Raw genomic sequence first — 19270 nt, 5'->3', positions numbered from 1 at the left:
ACTAATCCACAAGTCTATTTTTACCAAGAGGTCTAATCTCAGGGATTCATTATATTCTTAGAACTGGAGCGCCGGCAGAAAGTTAGCTTTTTAAAACATGAAGTTTGTAGCAGATGCATGATTAAGAAGTAACTAAATCTCTTAAGATAACAATTTTTGGATGGTTCCACATCCTCCAGAATCTCTTATCTGATTTAAGCTCCTTAGTAAATCAAAACATTTGTTCTAAGATTGACAACAAGCTTGGAAGCTTTCAACAGATGGGATCTCAAATAGCTCTGGATTATGTGAAACAAAACAAAACAAAATAAAAAATCACTACAATCTTCCCAGGGCTTTATAAAATTATAAAAGAAACTATGATTTGCTTAGTTACGGATTTCTGCCTAACCCTGTTTGCAGAAATACTTCTGAGACCAGCCTCTGTGATCGCCCAGATATCATATGTCTGTGACTCAAGTCTTGGGTCCAAAGCTCTTGCTTTCAGTTTGTTACCAGGGGTAAAAGTGTTCTTTGTAGTTGTAGCTCTTTAGCTCTTTACAGACTTCATTCTGCTGATACCTTCACGGCTGCCATCTTCTCCAGGTTGTGTCTGTGATTTGGGAAGATGGCGAAAGCAGAGAACTGTGCTGCCCCTGCCCTGGCCCCAGTAACGGCTTAGAGACAAACACAAGACACACCCCTCCTAGATGGATTTTTATGGTATTGTATCTTATGTCCGTAGTGCTCACTGCAATCTATGAAAACATGCTTGCGTTCATCTCAGGAGCACACCTTTGCACCCACATACTTCACAATAATTTTCCTCTACTCCACACCCATGTGACCAAGGAATATTTGCCAATCCTTTTGAGTGAGTAATCATTTATGCGAGACATCCTTAAGTGCCTCGGGCCTGGCTCTGTCCTCCAGGGAGTTCCCGGTTGGGACGAGAAAGTACCTCGTCAGATTCTTTACCACCTAGAGTGAATTTGGTCCTTAGCAATGGAGACTGAGCCGGTGACATCACTCAGGAAGCTAAGTTTTTTTCTTTTATTGAAGTATAGTTGATTTACAATGTTGTGTTAATTCCTGCAGTAGAGCAAAGTGATTCAGTTATACATACATATACATTCTTTTTTATATATTCTTTTCCATTATCCTTTATCACAGGACACTGAATATAGTTCCCTGTGCTGTACAGTAGGACCTTGTTGTTAATCCATTCCATATATAATAGCTTACATCTGCTAACACCAACCTCCCACTCAGGAAGCTGAGTATTTTGAGTGGGTTTTTGTTTGTTTGTTTGTTTTGCCGCACTGCGCAGCTTGTGGGATCTTAGCTCCCTGACCAGGGATCGAACCTGGACGCTTAGCAGTGAAAGTGCAGAGTCAGAACCACTGGACTGCCAGGGGGTTCCCTTGAATGACCTTTAAGGACTGGTATTTCCTAGGTTTCCTCAGTCCTCTTCTCCTCCCCAGGATATGCATTCTAATAGCTTCAGTTTCTATTTATATGTTGATGACTATCAATTCTATCATTTGAACCCCAAACTCTCTCCTGAGATCCAGACCCATAGAATCATCTGGCTATCGGACATCTCATCTTGGATGTCTCTTGGCTACCCTACGGAATTCGTCATCACTTCCCTCCCCTCCCAAAATGTTGCTGCTTTGGAGGGTGATTCTTATCTCGGTGAGTGACACACCACCCATCCAATTTCTCCAAGCAAATATCACACTTCACTTCTTTCCTCCAGCATCTCCAACATGCACACATATACACCCATTGTCTCTCTTCCTCCGTGTATCCAGAATCCATCTAATTCTGTTCACGTCTGCGGCTACTATCTTTCTTCATCCTCGCTGCCCCTCTAAAAGCCTGCCTACACTTCCGGCCTCTGATCTTGTCCTTTTCCAATTTTCCAACTGCAACTAGAAAGATCTTTCTAAAACACAATTTAGATCGTTATCACTCCCCTGCTTAAACTCTTTCTAGAATCTTCTTTTGCCCTTTAAATAAACACCAATGCAGCAATCTTAGTTCTCATTGCCTTCAATGCTGTTTACCTCCTCACTTTCACTTGGCTAACTCCTATCTAATTCTAAGGGTTGAATTTTTAAATTATTTCCTTTGGGGCTTCCCTGGTGGCGCAGTGGTTGACAGTCCGCCTGCCGATGCAGGGGACACGGGTTCGAGCCCCGGTCCGGGAAGATCCCACATGCCGTGGAGCGGCTGGGCCCGTGAGCCATGGCCGCTGAGCCTGCGTGTCCGGAGCCTGTGCTCCTCAACGGGAGAGGCTACAGCAGTGAGAGGCCCGCGTACCGAAAAAAAAAAAAATTATTTCCTTTGGGAAACCTTCCCTAAATTCTTCAGACCAGGTCAGCTACTCCTCCATTTTCACAGCCCCTTGTGTTTACCCTTCATAGTAGCTATGTTATTTTATATTAACTTGTCTGTCTCCTTCATGTACTGTAAGTTCCTTGCTAGAGGGAAGTGTGTCTAGTTCAGCACTGTAATACCTACCAGTGCCTAGGAGGCACTCTGCAAATATTTACTGAATGAATGAAGGACCTCAAGCAAAAATCATCAGCACTGAGAAGTAGTTAGTGAATGTGTATGTGCCCTACAGCAACAGAATAAAACATAAAATGGGAAAATTTAAGATTCTGTGGTCCTAAACAACAGAATTGTGAGCCATTACTGGCAAAGTATGATTCTTGCTATATTCAGAAGGTATTGGAATTGTGGATGAAAAATGTCACCTGCCATATCAGGATGTTGTGGCCATCAAGCCATCAGCCACCACGCCACCTCCTGACTGTTCACCCTGAGGGTATTCAGGATGGGAAAAAACAACAACAACAACAACAACAAACAGGATACTGGCCTTAGATAGTTATGGTGCATATCAAAGGAATGATTTCAATGAACCCAGACTCTTGCATCTTCCCAAATAGAGAAAAGCACTAAATTATTCATTCACTTGAGATGTATGATTTTCTTTAATTAGCAGTAATCTTTTGAGGTTCTGACTACCTGGGAAAACTCCTCTATATCCTGGCTCCCCCCCTACCTCTTTGGAGCAGTCCCCCAGAGCCATCTGAGAGGCTGTCTCCTGGCCTTAAGTCCTCGCAAGTCCACTGAATAAAACATAATTCTCAAATTTTACGTTGTGCATTTTTTCAGTCGACAGAACGAAGCATAAAAAAAGCAAGATGATTAATTCATTTATTAACAAACCAGTAATGGGGGCCTACTGTGGGCCAGGCCCTGTGAGGGGCTTTGGACATCCTGAGATGATTGTTCCCCAGTTCAAAGCTGAGTGAGTGACAGACTCACAGAATGCTAAAACCGGGAGGAGATACGCAGGAAATTCGATTCAGCCCCCGCATTTTACAGAGGAGACTTAGATGATTTCTACAATGTCTTCCAAATTACTCAATAACTGGATAAAAAGAGAATATTTTCCTTTTACACAACCAACTTTTCCCCACCTTCAATTAGGGAACCTCCTTAAAAAGGGAACACTGTATCAGTAATACTCTGAAATCCAGCCCACACAGGCTCACCTTGGAAGGGAAAAAAAAATGAATAGTCTGCCAAAGCTGCCTGGAAGGATACATTTCTATTTAAAATCTTGGCATCGTGAACGCTTTAGGGGTTAAAAAAAAAAAAAACCCTGTCTGCATGAAATAGTTAAAAATGATCATGAATTAAAATCATCAAGCTATGTTAGCAGGATATGGGAAGAATCTGATCACATAATCGTTTGACTGAATGACCAGAAACTGGTTTTCAAAGAGAGACTGTCATTATTAAATTAAGATAGAATTAGTTTTTAGTGGACCTTTTAGACGTTTTGGTAAAGTGACCATTTGTACACACTTCAAGGTGTTGATGTCACGCAAAGATAGGCCAACTGCTTTGCATCAGGTGAGAGATGAGGAAGTGTCCTGTCAAAGGCTGTTTTTCTTGGATGAAACAGGCCTTATTCATAGGGTGTGTGCCCCACCATAGGAGACAAGAATAAGGCAGCCTAGAATTAAGAGGTTGAAAATATCTACATCTTCAAGTCAGAAAACCAGAAATGCTCACTTCTGGAGGATAGAGGATGCCTTAAATATCTGTTTCACTCACATGTCACCTGTTTCCTAAAGCTCTGAACACCCATACGTGGGGTTTCACACGTTCTGTTTTTATACTTAGAGGGTCACTGACCTTAAAAGATCTCACATGTGCAAAAAGTTAGAGCCTCTGTAGAGGTTATAGATTGGCCATTGATGATAGTTGTTATGTTATTATAATATCACATACATATATATGAATTATACTGATACATATACCCACGTGAACGTACACATTATTACATATACACATCACTATTACATATACATGCATACACATTATTACAATATGTTTTATTATTACATGCACATTATTATAACTATTGGAAGCAATTTTATTAATAAATCAGACTCTTCCTCGGTCAAACTTTGGGCATGATTTTCCCTGTCTTTTTTTTTTTTTTTTTTGCGGTACGCGAGCCTCTCACTGTTGTGGCCTCTCCCATTGCGGAGCACAGGCTCCAGACGCGCAGGCTCAGCGGCCATGGCTCACGGGCCCAGCCGCTCCGCAGCATGTGGGATCTTTCCGGACCGGGGCACGAACCCGTGTCCCCTGCATCGGCAGGCGGACTCTCAACCGCTGCGCCACCAGGGAAGCCCCTTCCCTGTCTTTTTGATTTTATAGTCCATGAGGGTGAGGGTAGATAAAAAAGCTTTTCTTTTTTCGGTTATTTAGTAGAGTGGCAATGGTACTGTTCCTTCAAGCAGAAAAGTCAAAAGTTGTATCTCATCTCAGAGAGTCCAACAGCTTTTAATTTATATGTTGATCCGGACTGGAATGCAATGGAATTTAAATTAGGCACACTCACCACAGTGAGAGCAAAACACCCTGCATTTTCTAATTACATAAGCACTGAGGCTTGGATGATAGACGATGGGGGAAACAAATCCCTAAGCAGGAAAGCAGTGCTTTCTTATTGCTCACAGCACTTATTTCCTCCAATGTACATTTTGAAACATGTGCCTACTTTGGCTGTTCCCTGTAACAGCGATGTGAATCTGGTCTCTTGCCGTCTGTGATTCTCTGTACTTGTTTTGAGTGTGTGAGGCCTATTTCCCTTTCTCAGTTGCCCACTTCTAGAGATTAGGGATTAATGATACACTGAAAAGAATATAATAAGTGATTTTATTATTACGTGTTGTATGTATGTGTGTGTTTATTATGCTATTTTAGAGATATATATGATTTGAATTTGTTTGCAAATACAATTTCCTCAAATTTGGGATTATGACCCCATTTTGCAGTGGAGGGGATGTGGTATGTGTACGACTTGCCCAAGTTCTCCCTGCTGGTCTGTAGCGGAGCCAGGGTTAGAAGCCAGAGTCTGACTCCAGAGCTGTATTCTTTCCTCCATCAATTTCTCTGTAAACCGTACTCCTCCTCCAGGCCAGCCACCCCAGCATTTAACAGGGTACCCAACCTTATGCTGATTACTCAACAAATATTTGTGAAATTGATGTGAACTCTAATTGTAGATTTGCTCACCATATTACTTGAACAAGACTGCAGGAAGTGGAGAACAAAGCAGACACACACACCCAGAGGTTAACGTGAGTCCGGAATGCCACGTGGGCCCGGAATGCCGCGTTCTGCTTCCCTCCCCCCTTCCCAGCCCAAAGGAGAAAGACTTCAAAATGACCCCAAATTAATTCTGCATAAGTAGGACAAAGAATGCAAAGCAAGTATTGCCAACTCACTTGAGAGATGGCTAGGAATGAATGTGGTTCCAACTGAGCAGAAATTCAATTTTGGCATCCACTCAGCTCAGAAATAAGGTCAGTTGTTTAAAACTGTGTCCCAAGGAAAGCCTGAGTGTCACAGGTGATTATCTTCAAACTTCCGCAGCATCCTGGGGGACCCAACATCAGTCGTAGCATTCTCTCCTGAGAGCCTTTGCGTAAGTGTTGATGAGAGCCTTGTTCCCAGCTTGGTTTTTATAGTCACAGGGTTAACTCCAGGGCACCATACCACTGGGTTTTCCCAGGTCATTTAAAAATCTCATGTCCCTACAGCAATGACTTTTTGTTTGTGTCCATCTTGCATATCCTTCTCGGGGAAGACAAGCCATCATTCTCTTTGTTCTTAAAGAGGCAGCCGATTATGGATTTTTGTACTTAGGACTCTGAACTATGACATTTGGGACAGGCTTACTTTCATCTACCAATCCCTAGGGCATAATCTAATTACCAACAATGCCCACAGTCTTGTAGAGAACTCTAGAGTAAATGCTCTATATTGACCAGAGACAGAAATAATAGATAATTAATTCATGAGCCAGCATTTATTGAGCACATTGAACATGACTGAGTGTTAGATATGCCACATGATGGTAACTAAGTGGTGAAACTTCTCAAGGGATTCCCCCAGCGGCTTGGTGGGGTCAATTTCCCATCCAGTAGTGATGAAGCCATAAGGATTAGCTCACATTTCAGTGAAGACAAATAGGTCTCATCTACCCTTCCACTGGAGGGACAGCAGCACGTTCCCTGAGTTGAGAGGATGCTGGTTGCCAGGTGTGGAGGAGAAGGGAAAAGAGTAGGTATAGGAGTTCTTGGATGGGCGGCTTAAAGACCAGCTATGTATGGGGAGCTAACCCATAAACAGTGTCCAGTCCTTCCTCCAACAAGTCTCCATTGAGTAGCTGGAGGCAGCTTCTCCGTCCTGAGAGTCACACAGCTTAAAGTTCTAGAGTGAATTTCCAACATATATGTGTGTGTTCATGGGGGCAGGGGGATCCCGTACATCCAAGTAATTCTCTGACTCCAGCTGCGTGTCCTACAATTCAACCCAATTCTAACGCTGCAGTTGGTCCTTTCTGTCTTCGGTTTCTGCATCCGTGCATGTGGAGGGCCTGCTATACTATGCCATTTTATACAGGGGACTTGAATATCCTCAGATTTTGGTATACGAGGGGGTCCTGGAAACAATCCCCCTGCAGATACAGAGGGATGACTTGGAGATAGCATCAGATCCCACAGGCTAAGGGCTCAGTCCTACAAGACTGTCTCCCCTCCTACTTCAGATGCCAATTACAAGTCCAGGCAGTCACTTGGGCTTCTGACCAACAGGCTATAGATCAGAGATTCCCACAACCTCTTACTTGGGGGGTTGATTAATTTGCCAGCACACTGAACTCAGAACGTTTTACTTACTAGATTACCAATTTTTGAAAAAAAAATGATATCACTCAAGAACAACCAGGTGGAAGGATGCATAGGGCAAGATATGAGGAAAGGGCACAGGGCTTCCATGTGCACCAATGGTTCCCAAGTACACCATTTTCCCTGAACCTCCATGTTCACCAGCCTGGAAGTTCTCCAAACCCTGTCTTTTTAGGGTTTTATGGAGGCTTCATTACGCAGACATGACTGATTAAATCATTGGCCATTGGCCATTGATTAAACTTCCAGCCCCTCTCCCCTTTCCAGAGGTTGGAGCGGGGTGCGAATTGGGACTGAATGTGCCAACCCTCTAATTAAATGGTTGGTTCTCCTGGCAAGTTAGCCTCCTTAGGTTCCTTCCAAAAGTCACCCATCAACATAACAAGACACCTTTGTTGCTCTCTTCACTTGGGAAATTCCAAGGGTTTTAGGAGCTCTCTGCCAGAAAGAAGTTTGAATATATATACATATTCTTATTATATATATTTCTTCTTATAAATCACAGCATCACAACAGCCCTTCATCTAGACAGCTCCCAGTGCAAGGGCTTTGTCTATTCTGACCTTGGCTCCCCTGGTAGTATTTGGCTTGCTTCATATCTCAATCCTGGACCCTGACTATCCCTGATACAGGAAATGCACAGTGAGTTTGACCTGTCCTAGATGAAGCCCAGGTTTAACTATGTCTTTATGGTTCTGATGTGACCTGTTGAAATGCTAAACAGTGTGAAAAAGCTGATCATTTTGTCAAGTAAGTTGTCCATCATTCATTCATTCAACAAGTATTTACTGAGTGCCTACCAGGTTGCTTGGCTCTGTCCTGGGTGCTGGCAATACAACAGTGAGCAACACCCCCCAAAAACCCCTCCCCCAAAATCAACCCCCCGCAAATCCTTGACCTCATGGACACACAAGAAAATTAGGTAAGACCTTAGACTATAGTGCGTTAGCTGATGTTAAACCCTAAGGAGAAAATCAGGCAGGGAAGAGGGATAAGGAGTTTGTTTGTGGGGTGAGGCTGCAATTGTAGAAAGGCTAGTCAAGAAAGGATGCTCGAGGAGGCAGCATGTGGGTCAGGACCAGGGAGCGGTGAGGGAGTGACTCATAAAAGCCCTGTGGGTGGAGAGCATCCTGGCCAAATGAAAAAGCAAGTACCAAGGTCCCGAAGCTGAAGTATGACTGGAAAGTTCCAAGGCCATGAAGGAGGCCAGAGTGGCTGAATTGAGTGAGGGAGAGGCACAGTAGTAGGAAATGGGGTCAGAAAGGGAATTGCAGAGGGGAGGGAGAAGGTTACAGGCAGGGCAGAGTAGGTGGAACTTTGGGGCCACTGATGATACTTTGACACTTAACTCTGAAGGAGATGGAGGGTCAATGGCATCTGTTATATAGACATTTTTATTTAATAAAAAATTTGATGAGCAGATGGGAAGGGTACAGTGGTATAGCTAAATGTGTAGGAAATGAAAATACTTTGTGCTCATTTTCATAGAAGGACATTTCTATAAGTAGGTCACTGAGGTAGTGACACTTATCTGCTATGTATTCAAATCTTGCCTTTCCTTCTGCCCCCTAATATATCCACCATCTCACTCCCTCACTTGATTCAGGCTTATTTCCAATGTCATCTACCAGCGAGGCCTTCTTTGACGATTCTACCTGAAATGCCACCCCCCACTGCTCTCTTGTCCCCATCCTAGTTTTGTTTTTCTTCAAAGTACTTAACGTTACCAGCACTATACAGATGGCCTCAGTATCCCCTGGGGGATTGGAGACCCTGTGGGTACCAAAATCCAAGGATGCTCAAGTCCCTTATATCGAATGGTGTAGTGCCATGAATACCGTCTCAGTTGTTACAGTATAATACTTGACAGTTCATTTAGAAGAGCTTGTATACACATTAGTATCATTTATCCATTTACTGTTATGTACCTGGAGTTTGTTACGGGTACACACATTCTCTATTCTTAAACAATCCCGAAAAATACAATGTAATATCTGACAATTGTCCCCGGAATTTTTCATCTAAATAACACAGAAAAACAGACAAAGGCACTTAGAAAACACTCCCCTAAACTGAGAAACGGCATTGTGCCAAGAAGAGACAGATTTATTGTCCTCATAATGAAACAAAGCCGCCATCTTCCACCAAGGTAAATATATATTAGATACAAACAGACTTTGTGATAAGGATTAGAGAGGACAGACTTTTTAGAGTTGATCTCTCTGGGTCACTTATTTACTCTGCCTCTAGGGCATCTGCCACTTTCAGGCCCAGAGGACCCTCCCTGGGACTTGTTGTCTCTTCATTAGACAGGAACAAAAAGGAAGACTCGCCTAGTCAGATGCTTCAGCTCTGCAGGATCTGGAATGAATTGCACTTCTGTAGAGGAGCAGAAATGGTGCAGCAAAGGGTCTTGCATCTACCAATCCCATCTCAGGCAAGGTCTGTGTTGCTTTGAGGGTAGCATCGAGACCAGGCAGTGTAGGGGATGAAGACATAAAGATTTCAATTCTGTTCAGTCACTAAATGGGTCCTAGTCCTGGACTGTAATCATTTCACCTTTCTGGCCCTCAATTTCCTCAACTTTAATCACGGAATGAAAACAAAAAACAAGTTGCAGAATAGCGTGTCTAGTAAGATTTCATTTCCTTTTTTGTTTTGATACTAAAAAACCCTTTACGGGAATTCCCTGGTGGTCCAGTAGTTAGGAATCAGTGATTTCACTGCAGTGGCCCGGGTTCAATCCCTGGTCAGGGAACTAAGATCCCACAAGCTGCACGACGCGGCCAAAAAACAAACAAACAAAAAAAAGCCCAACCAGAAACTCCCCACTTTATATATGTGTTATGTGTCACACACATAACATACATATACTGTATAGATATATATGGAGGATGCATACATACACATACATTTGCAATACATATGTCTACTTCTACATAGAGATATAGATACGCACACACGGATAAACACAAAGAAAGCTTTGAACATAAGTTATTCTAAAGAGACAAGCAGAATGCTTGGATATTTGGCCCCTGAGTCTCATTTAGTGTCCGTAGCAGTAAGTGGGCTGGGTCAGGGACTGCTCCTCCCTGGGGTTGGGGAGGTGAGACTCCAACTCAGTTTCTCAAGGCTATCAGGTGCTAGCAGATGATGGTCCTAGAAGCCTGGGGACAGCTAGCACCCACGCTCACCCTTTTGGTACTCAAGCGCAAAGCTCTTTTTCCCTACTTGCAAGCACATCCCAATATGTGCCCCATAAAAAGGAAGAGTCACAGAGAGGTGGGATCCTTCCTCTGGAACACAGCCCCATGGTATGTCTGGTAGCATCTATAGCCCAGTCTTTCTATCCACAGAAGAGAAGGGACCCCTGTGGTTGCTTCCTTTCTTCCCTGAGTTGCAGCCTGCACTAAAGGATGCTCGCAGGTACTCATGAGCCCTTGACTTGACGGGAATTCAAAGTGTTCATTTGAAAGTGGGGAGTGTCGTTTGGGGAGTGGGGATGAGGTAATGAGGGGAGAGATTATTAACGTTTCCTGTACTTTTATAGCATACTTTCACTATGCTTTTACTTGTTAAAATGAGAGCACATTTGTAATTAAAAATCTAGTTAATAAAAGCAGGCACCAGGGATACTAAGTATACTTTCCAAGTGCAAAGTACGAGCGATTTTACACGCCGACTCACTGTCCTGTGACATTTCATGTTATTAGGAACACAGTCAAGCATTTGGGTTTTGCTTCTGCTGACCACATTGATCATTGTAAGATCAGAGCCATTGATCGAGACTCATTGTTGCTAGATTTGCAAAATAGAAATAGAGACATTTCGATGTTCATGCAGATCTTTTAAAGACATTGAGATTTTAAAGACACTCTTAAAGCATGAGGTAATTTTAGTAAGAAATTAAAGCTCCTGGCTACCCTAGTCAAGAGTAAATTTGGGGACATCCCTGGTGGCGCAGTGGTTAAGAATCCACCTGCCAATGCAGGGGACACGGGTTCGATTCCTGGTCAGGGAACTAAGATCCCACATGCCGCGAAGCAACTAAGCCCATGCGCCATAACTACTGAGCCCACACGCCACAACTACTGAAGCCCGCGCGCCTAGAGCCCGTGCTCCACAGCAAGAGAAGCCACCGCGACGAGAAACCCGTGCACCACAATGAAGAGTAGCCCCCGCTCGCCTCAATTAGAGAAAGCCCATGCTCAGCAATGAAGACCCAATAGTCAAAAAAAAAAAAAAAAGAGTAAATTTGAACAAGGAAAGAAGGAATTGGATTAAAACTGGTTAAAAGAAACTGACTTTGAGAGCTAAGGGAATCACAGGGAAAGAAAAGCATCTCTGGAGCATCCCAGACAATGTCTGACCCTTCGGACCCTTCAGCATCTTGTTCTTCTGCATAAGATTCTTCACGATTACACCCCCTACAACCAGTTCTGACACCACAGCTCTACATGAGTTAAAAGGGCAAGAAAAAATATACCCTTCTAATGTGCCACATGGACCAATCCCAGAGGAGAAGGATGCACACGGCTTTCATATTCCTTACATTTGATTCAAGCAAGACTTATTTCTTACTCTCAGTGGTTTCTTGAGCTATTAGGATAATATTTTGGAAACGGATAGACTGCTTAATAAAAGGCCATTTGGTTACCATGTCTCATTTTCTCATAAAGCAGTATGGACAGCAGTGTAAGGACACTGCTGATTTTCCAGATGGCTTTGGAATAAGTTGAATTCCATTCTTCCCTCAAATTGGTTAATTGCTCTAGGTTTCAAAGACAGGCAACTTCCTGGTACTTTACATGAAAAAAATTAAAAGCTTGCCTGAACTTTACAAACAGGGAATTTGTGAGATGGAAAGAAGGAGAAGGGGAGGAAGGAGGAGGGAAGACAGGAAGGAAGGAAAGAAGGAAGAAAACGTCATTTGACCTGTACCCCTTTAGAACCAAAAGTTAATATGGTCCTCTTAGCTTCTGTGGATACTCCTCTCCTGCATTCAGGTTCCTACTTTTCTATTTCTCTCCCAAATTGGAAAACACGGGAATGATCTCACTTTTAAATCATAGATATGATATCCATGTTACTCCATTTCTGTGGCTTCTGTTAAAGGCAGTCAGCTCGTTAAATACTATCACCTAGGCTGCGTTTCAGATTTTGTGTACAGAACTGCATCAATGAATGCCATTGCATTCCAAGTTGAGGGCATGACTCCAGAAATATGTCTGCACCCAAAAGTTGAGCGTTTTGCACGGTTTCTGTTGCTTGGATGAAGTAATCCAATAATTAATGTTGTTTTCCATTGAGTAAGTCTTCTCAAGAGGGTATTTTAAAAAGACCTGGTCTGAAAACATTGTGTGTGTGTGTGTGTGTGTGTGTGTGTGTGTGTGTGTGTGTGAATTTTAATGGCAGGCAAATAATCAACATGGATTGTGTTTACCACAGGCTTTCTGTGGTAAATATTCAGAAATTTCAAATAATGTACTTAAATGGTTACTAAGGCCTCTTAAAACCATCCAATCTATTATTTATCCCCTCGTCCTCCCTCTTATTGTTTGAGAGGCATTTTGGCAAAAGTAATTTCTTCATTTTCCTATCTCCTTTTGTATTTTTTTTTCAAGTTACAGTTTTAAAGATGATTTGTTTATATTGGCTGTTGTGGTTCCCAAACATATCAGAAGCCTTATGTTTATGCATTTATATCCCTTGGGACTCCACAAAGCGACTCCTTTCATGGCATTCAATATCTGTCCTTTCCATACCAATGAGTTTCTTTTTCTTTTTAATACATTTATTTATTTATCTATTTATTTTTATTTTTGGCTGCGTTGGGTCTTGGTTGCTCTGCGCGGCATTTCTCTAGGTGTGGCGAGTGTGGACTACTCTTGCGTTGCGGTGCACGAGCTTCTCATTGCGGTGGCTTCTCTTGTGGCAGAGCTCGGGCTCTAGGCGTGCGGGCTTCAGTAGTTGTGGCGCGCAGGCTCAGTAGTTGTGGCTCGCAGGCTCTAGAGCGCAGGCTCAGTAGTTGAGTAGCACGGGCTTAGTTGCTCCGCAGCATGTGGAATCTTCCCGGACCAGGGCACGAACCCGTGTCCCCTGCATCAGCAGGCGGACTTTCAACCCCTGCGCCACCAAGGAAGCCCGAGAAGCTACACTCATTTATCTCTATGTTTTTAAACGGGGTGTCAGCAGGGGGAAACCAGATCCTTTGTTTCACTCTCCACTAATACATCAGTGACCCAATCGCTCCTTATCCTGCTGTCACAAAGGGAGCTGGACACTTTATTTTTCCTATGACAAATCTAAAGTAGGTAATCACTCTTTTCTCTAGATAACCAGGCAACACCCACAGTCAAAGAGGGATTCTCTCTTTCTAGTTCATTTAAACTCATAATTTCACATAGGCCCGTAATGATACACCAAACCACACAAATAGTTCAGTTTCATCCTACTGCTCCCATGCAGAGAAAATACAGGTTAGCTGGTAAGGGAGGGTACTGAAAGCAGAAGTCCATCTCAACTCCTTAAGCCAAATGGACAATTTCATGGCTACGTTACCAGCCCATTTCCCCAAGATTCACTGGGAAAAGGGGTGCTTCCTATTTTGGGGGTGCAGGGAGCTGTGTGCCCTGCATGGTGGGAGTGCACAGGGAGTGCCCTTCTAGTTTCCATGTCATGGTCGTCCCCAGGAAGCCAATCACTCCAGGGTGACTGCCAAGGCACCTGGGCCAAAGGACTCTACGCCTTTTAATGTAATACAAGTTTCTATGAAGGGCTATAGCCTTCAAAGGAAGTTAAAGTAATTATAACCTGGCTTTAACATAGAGGCCATTTGTTCCATACATTGAAATCAATCCAGTTACATTTTGATGCACACATCGTGCCAAGCGGTCACGATGAACAAAGCACTACCTGAATGCTTAAGCAGAGCAATCCTCACCCGTGGAGGGAAGACAAGACCTGGGTAGCTTTCCCTTCCTTTTTTTAAAAACAGCTTTTTTGGGCTTCCCTGGTGGCGCAGTCATTGGGAATCTGCCTGCCAATGCAGGGGACATGGGTTCGAGCCCTGGTCCGGGAAGATCCCACATGCTGCGGAGCAGCTGGGCCTGTGCGCCACAGCTACTGAGCCTGCGCTCTAGATCCAGCGGGCCACAACTACTGAAGCCCATGCACCTAGAGCCCATGCTCTGCAACAAGAGAAGCCACCGCTATGAGAAGCCCGCACACTGCAACGAAGAGTAGCCCCTGCTACTAGAGAAAGCCCATGCACAGCAATGAAGACCCAATGCAGCCAAAAAATAAATTAATTAATTAATTTTAAAAAATAAATAAAAACAGCTTTGTTGAGGTTTACTTTGCATACCCATAAAAGTGAAGTACAACACAAAGAGGTGAAGTAACTTGCCTAATATCTCGTAGCTGGCAAGAGGTCAAGTCAGGATGTGAAACATGACAGCCTGCATCCTATCCTCGTAACAACCAGATGGAAGTACCTGAGGCTCAGGGAGCTATAGAACTTGTCCAACACAGCTACTCAGTCACAGTGATTAAATTGAAACTTTGAGTTTGTCTATTCCCAAATCTTTACTTTTTTACTACATTACATTGGTCTCACTGCAAACTGTGGGGAGCTTTGAATACTGTAGCTTCCCAATTACTTTAAAAATGTTTCTTTCGTACCCATTACTCATTCAACAAACAGCCATGTAGTGAGTGAATTGGGCCAGAGCCACAGAGCTACAGAGAACTAAGGCATGGCTGGATCCTGGGGGATCACAATCTCGTGTGGAAACAGACACGAAAACAATGAATTCTAACAGTAGGAACCTGTAAAAAGTACTCTGTTTGGAGAATAGGAAGGACTAAATTCCACCCAGGAAAGCAGAAACTTGAAGCAGCAGCCCAGGAGACATTGCTGATGACAGAGTCTATTCTTTTTTTTTTTTTTTTTTTGCGGTACGCGGGCCTCTTACTGTTGCGGCGCACAGGCTCAGCGTCCATGGCTCACGGGCCCAGCCGCTCCGCAGCATGTGGGATCTTCCTGGACCAGGACACGAACCAGTGTCCCCTGCACTGGCAGGCGGACTCTCAACCACTGCGCCACCAGGGAAGCCCGACAGAGTCTAGTCTTAATTCTTCTTAATAGGGCACAGCTGAGAGCAGAATCAGAATAGCATTTTAAGACTAGTTGATGGAGGATGGAAATTGATGGAGAGGAGATAAATTGTTAGGTCAATCAGGAACAAGATGCGAGATACCAGGGATCCTAAGTTATAGCCGTGAACGCAGAGAAGGGAAGGTGGGGACAGATGGCACAGCAAACACACAGTTATGTTTTTTCCACTGTGGTTTTTTTTTATTAATACCACATCCATTTGCAGTTTTACAGGAACCAAGATTTGAGCTCCTCAGGTGCTGCTATACTTTCATGTTGCATGCACATATACGCACACAGTTTCACTAGTAATTTTTCACCTACAGATTTTTCTTAAAAAAAAAAAATTCCCATGGGGCACAAAGATCTGTAGGTGCGGAGGCTTCCAGTGCAGAAAAAGGTCCTTTGGAGGGGAAGCCCAAAGAGATGATCAGTGATCAGTTAGTTATTAAGTCCACCAATGTGTTCAACACTGGGCAGGAGGACTTATAGAGGGAAAGGGCAAGAGGGCTCAAGGTGGAACCTCTAATTACTCCTTGATTCAGTGGGGAACTTTGTTGACCCAGAGAAAAGGAAGAGAATCCTAAAGTTCTCATGCATAAAACCTTCCCTCCCTTTTCCCACACACACAATTCCTTCCTTTAGAGGTCTTTTGGGGTTAGAAAGTTGTCCTCTGGCAGTGCAAATGCTTTTGGGAGAGCACCTGACATCTGAGACGAAATGGATGAGAGGTTAAGACAAATGTTTTCCCATTTTTAATTTTGCTAAAGACTCTGCTGACAGTTTGTGAGAGAAAATTCTAATTTTGTGTAGCTCTTATTATTACAAGGGTACTATCTTCATTTCCATATTTGCACTAAATAATCAAGACCCAGCTCTTCTCTTTGCCATCTTTCCTCTTCCCTAGCAGCCGCAGACAAGAGGGTCGAGCTCTGCAGTTTTGGTGGGTATACAATCTACCCTGGACACCAGAGGCTCTACACCAGGACCTACTGGAAGGTTTTCCAACTTCATAATGCAAATTGCAAGTTGGCGTTCCTTTCCAAGAGGAATCCTTGGCAGGTAAACTAGACTGTTCTCTCCAGAAGAAAGCACAAAAAGGGAGAGCTGAAGAAATTTTAAAAGGAGCCCACGGTATAGTCAAATTCCAGAGGCCATCACTGGTATAGCCCTTGCTGATATAAGGGCTAAGAGGAATCAGAAAGGCTCAACTAGAACAACCTAACAGGGCTGCCAAGGAAGCAAAAGAGGGCTAAGAAAGCACCTAAAAATACAGCAAAGGCTGCTGCTAAGCCTCCCTCGAAGGCAGCACCTAAGAAAAATATTGTGAAGCCCGTGAAGGTTTCTGCTCCCTGAGTTGGTGGAAAATGTCAAATTGCCACATCAGATTTTTAAAATCAATTAATTATTATTTGTTAGATCAGATTTTAAAATAAAGGTCTGACTCTAAAAAAGGGATTCCGTTCTTAAAACAAGGCATACATATTCACATCTTTCCCTTTCCTCTATACTCATTTCCTCTCATCTCTGCTTTTTTTTTTTCCCCAACAAATTTGTTCAGAGCCTTCTAGGAGTTAGCCATCAGCTGGACCTTCCCTGGTCCCAAATATCTAGACATGATTGTCTTGAACCCCATTCTATGCCCCATGGGAGTGCAAAGCCCATCCTGAGATAACCAATTCCCAGGAAGCTTGGAGTTTGTTCTGATCTGAGCTCCTGTTTTTTCCTGAGTTCACAGGTTGATGAATCACCTGGCAAAATTCTAGGTGCTGCCCCTTCTTCCTGCGGAAACTTTCACTCCAAGCATGTGATACAGGACTTCCTGAAGACTTAAGGGGACAGAGGGAGGGTTTACAATGCAGTAAGGCAATATCTTCAAATCTACTGTCATCCAACCTTATCACTAACAGTGACTTTCCACAGTCCCAGCACAGACACCCAGTGACGCCACCTTCCTGCTCTCTTCCTCATGCCTCTTAAAATTCTTCTCTTTGCTTTCTGAGAAGGTACCCAGGTCCCAGGTCCCAGGCTAATGGGGTATTTGAGAGCTCAACAGCACAGTAGGGGATCTCTATTTAACAGAATCCAGCCTTGGTAAATGGAAATTTGTGGTTGTAAGTAGCAGGTTTCCTCCTCCCCCAACTCTCATTACTCTCTGCCTCTACTACTGCATGTTATCTTCCCTTTAGGAGATTTTAGTCTCTTGGGAATAACACCTAATAAAGATATGTACAAAGTGCTGAAGGGACATCAGGAAAGGGAAGACTTGCATGCAAAGGGGCCTGTGGGGATTAAGGGAAAGCGTTATGAACAGTCCATGCGTGCCTGCATCCATCCTCCCATCCATCCTCCCACCCATCCATCCAGCCAGCCAGCCAGCCAGCCAGCCAGCCAGCCAGCCAGCCAACAATGACTGAGTACCAGCTTAAGCGCCAGGTACCGCTCTAGCCATTGGAGATATAGTCATGAACAAGACAGCAAGGGCTCTGCCCTATCAGGGTTTATATTCCAGTTGGGGGCTATGAATTTTGATTCATGTTTTGCAGGAAGAAGAAGCATTCACTGCAGAGGTAAGGGAGTCAAGACTTTTCCAGCAGAGAGAACAGGATACAGAAAGCCATAAAGGCAAGAAAGAAAATGAAATACAATTAAAGCACTAGGAAACGTAATATGCTTGGCTCATAGGATATGCAGTGGGAAGGCAAAGATGGAGGCAGGGCCAGGCACGCATATAGCTGGGAGTTTGGATATTATCCTGTGGCAAAGGGTAGGTTTGATCAATTCTACAACGTCCCTGTCTTTCTTTTTCCTGCTGCTGTGCCCTCTCTTCATCTCTATTCCAGTCAGCGTGTGTGCTTGTCATTCCCACCAAATGAGTCCATAGAGATAGGAGCACTGATTTATTTGAGCAGACATGTGTCAACATCATTTGGAGAAAAGGCACCAGACCCATTATATACACTCAAATAATGTAATTAGGACTAGTTTGAAAGCAGCAAACCTCAAGCTTTCTTAATTCAGTCCTGACTGTTTCAGCCCACTCTGCTTCTCAGCCTGTCTTCTGAACTAATTTCTACTTCTCCATCTCTCCACTCGTCAGCTCCTTTTCCCCAACACACACACACACACACACACACACACACACACACACACACACACACACACACACACAGATGCACGCACACACACACTTCAGTCATCTCAGGCTCTCCCCTATTGTCTTGACTCTTGTCATGGCAAGCCATGATAGTCACTGGATTTCCACAGCAAGGAAGGGGTAAATTCTTAGACACCATCTCCCTTAATGTGGGCGAAGGTACTATAATAAAAACATGTTTCAATCCTAATCTCTTCACATCTTTGTTGGATTCATGCAATTCTAAAGGCAAGATCTGGATGGGACCTTAGAGACCGTCTAGTGAAATCTAGCTCCTTCATTTTAGAAAAAAACAGATCAGGGGAATTTATCTCAAGCTAACAAGACTCTGGAGCTGAAAGCAACAGAGGCACATCTTGGTTCCCTACTCTGATGGGGGATATGCATGTGTGTGTGCGTGTGTGTGTACGTACATGTGTGTGCGTGTTGGAGAAGAGTGTGTGGTAGGAGACCCTGGTCCATGCAGGCAAGTGGAAAATGTAAGACGCAATCCCAGCAGCCGTACACCCAGGCTTTATGGATGTTGGAACATTCTAAGGTTCTGCAGAGGTCAATACAGCACAGAAACCAGGCATCGGGCCACATACCCAGAATTAGGGAATTCTTAGTCCCACCCAAGCGTTACACCTGGTGACAGCCTCACTCCTCTTATCTCTGCCTCTGCTATTCCTGCTACTTCTGCTG

General features: G+C 43.8%; 1 pseudogene; it reads left to right on the top strand.

Annotated features, from left to right (window-relative positions):
• Positions 1–607: 607 nt before the first annotated feature.
• LOC132527411 (large ribosomal subunit protein eL24-like) lies at positions 608–16824 on the top strand (annotated as a pseudogene).
• The last annotated feature ends 2446 nt before the right edge of the window (positions 16825–19270 follow it).

The sequence above is a fragment of the Lagenorhynchus albirostris genome, chromosome 10, assembly GCF_949774975.1.
Source record: "Lagenorhynchus albirostris chromosome 10, mLagAlb1.1, whole genome shotgun sequence".
Taxonomy (NCBI): Eukaryota; Metazoa; Chordata; class Mammalia; order Artiodactyla; family Delphinidae; genus Lagenorhynchus; species Lagenorhynchus albirostris.
Note: the sequence above shows the minus strand (reverse complement) of the source record. Positions and strands in the feature narration are given on the sequence as shown.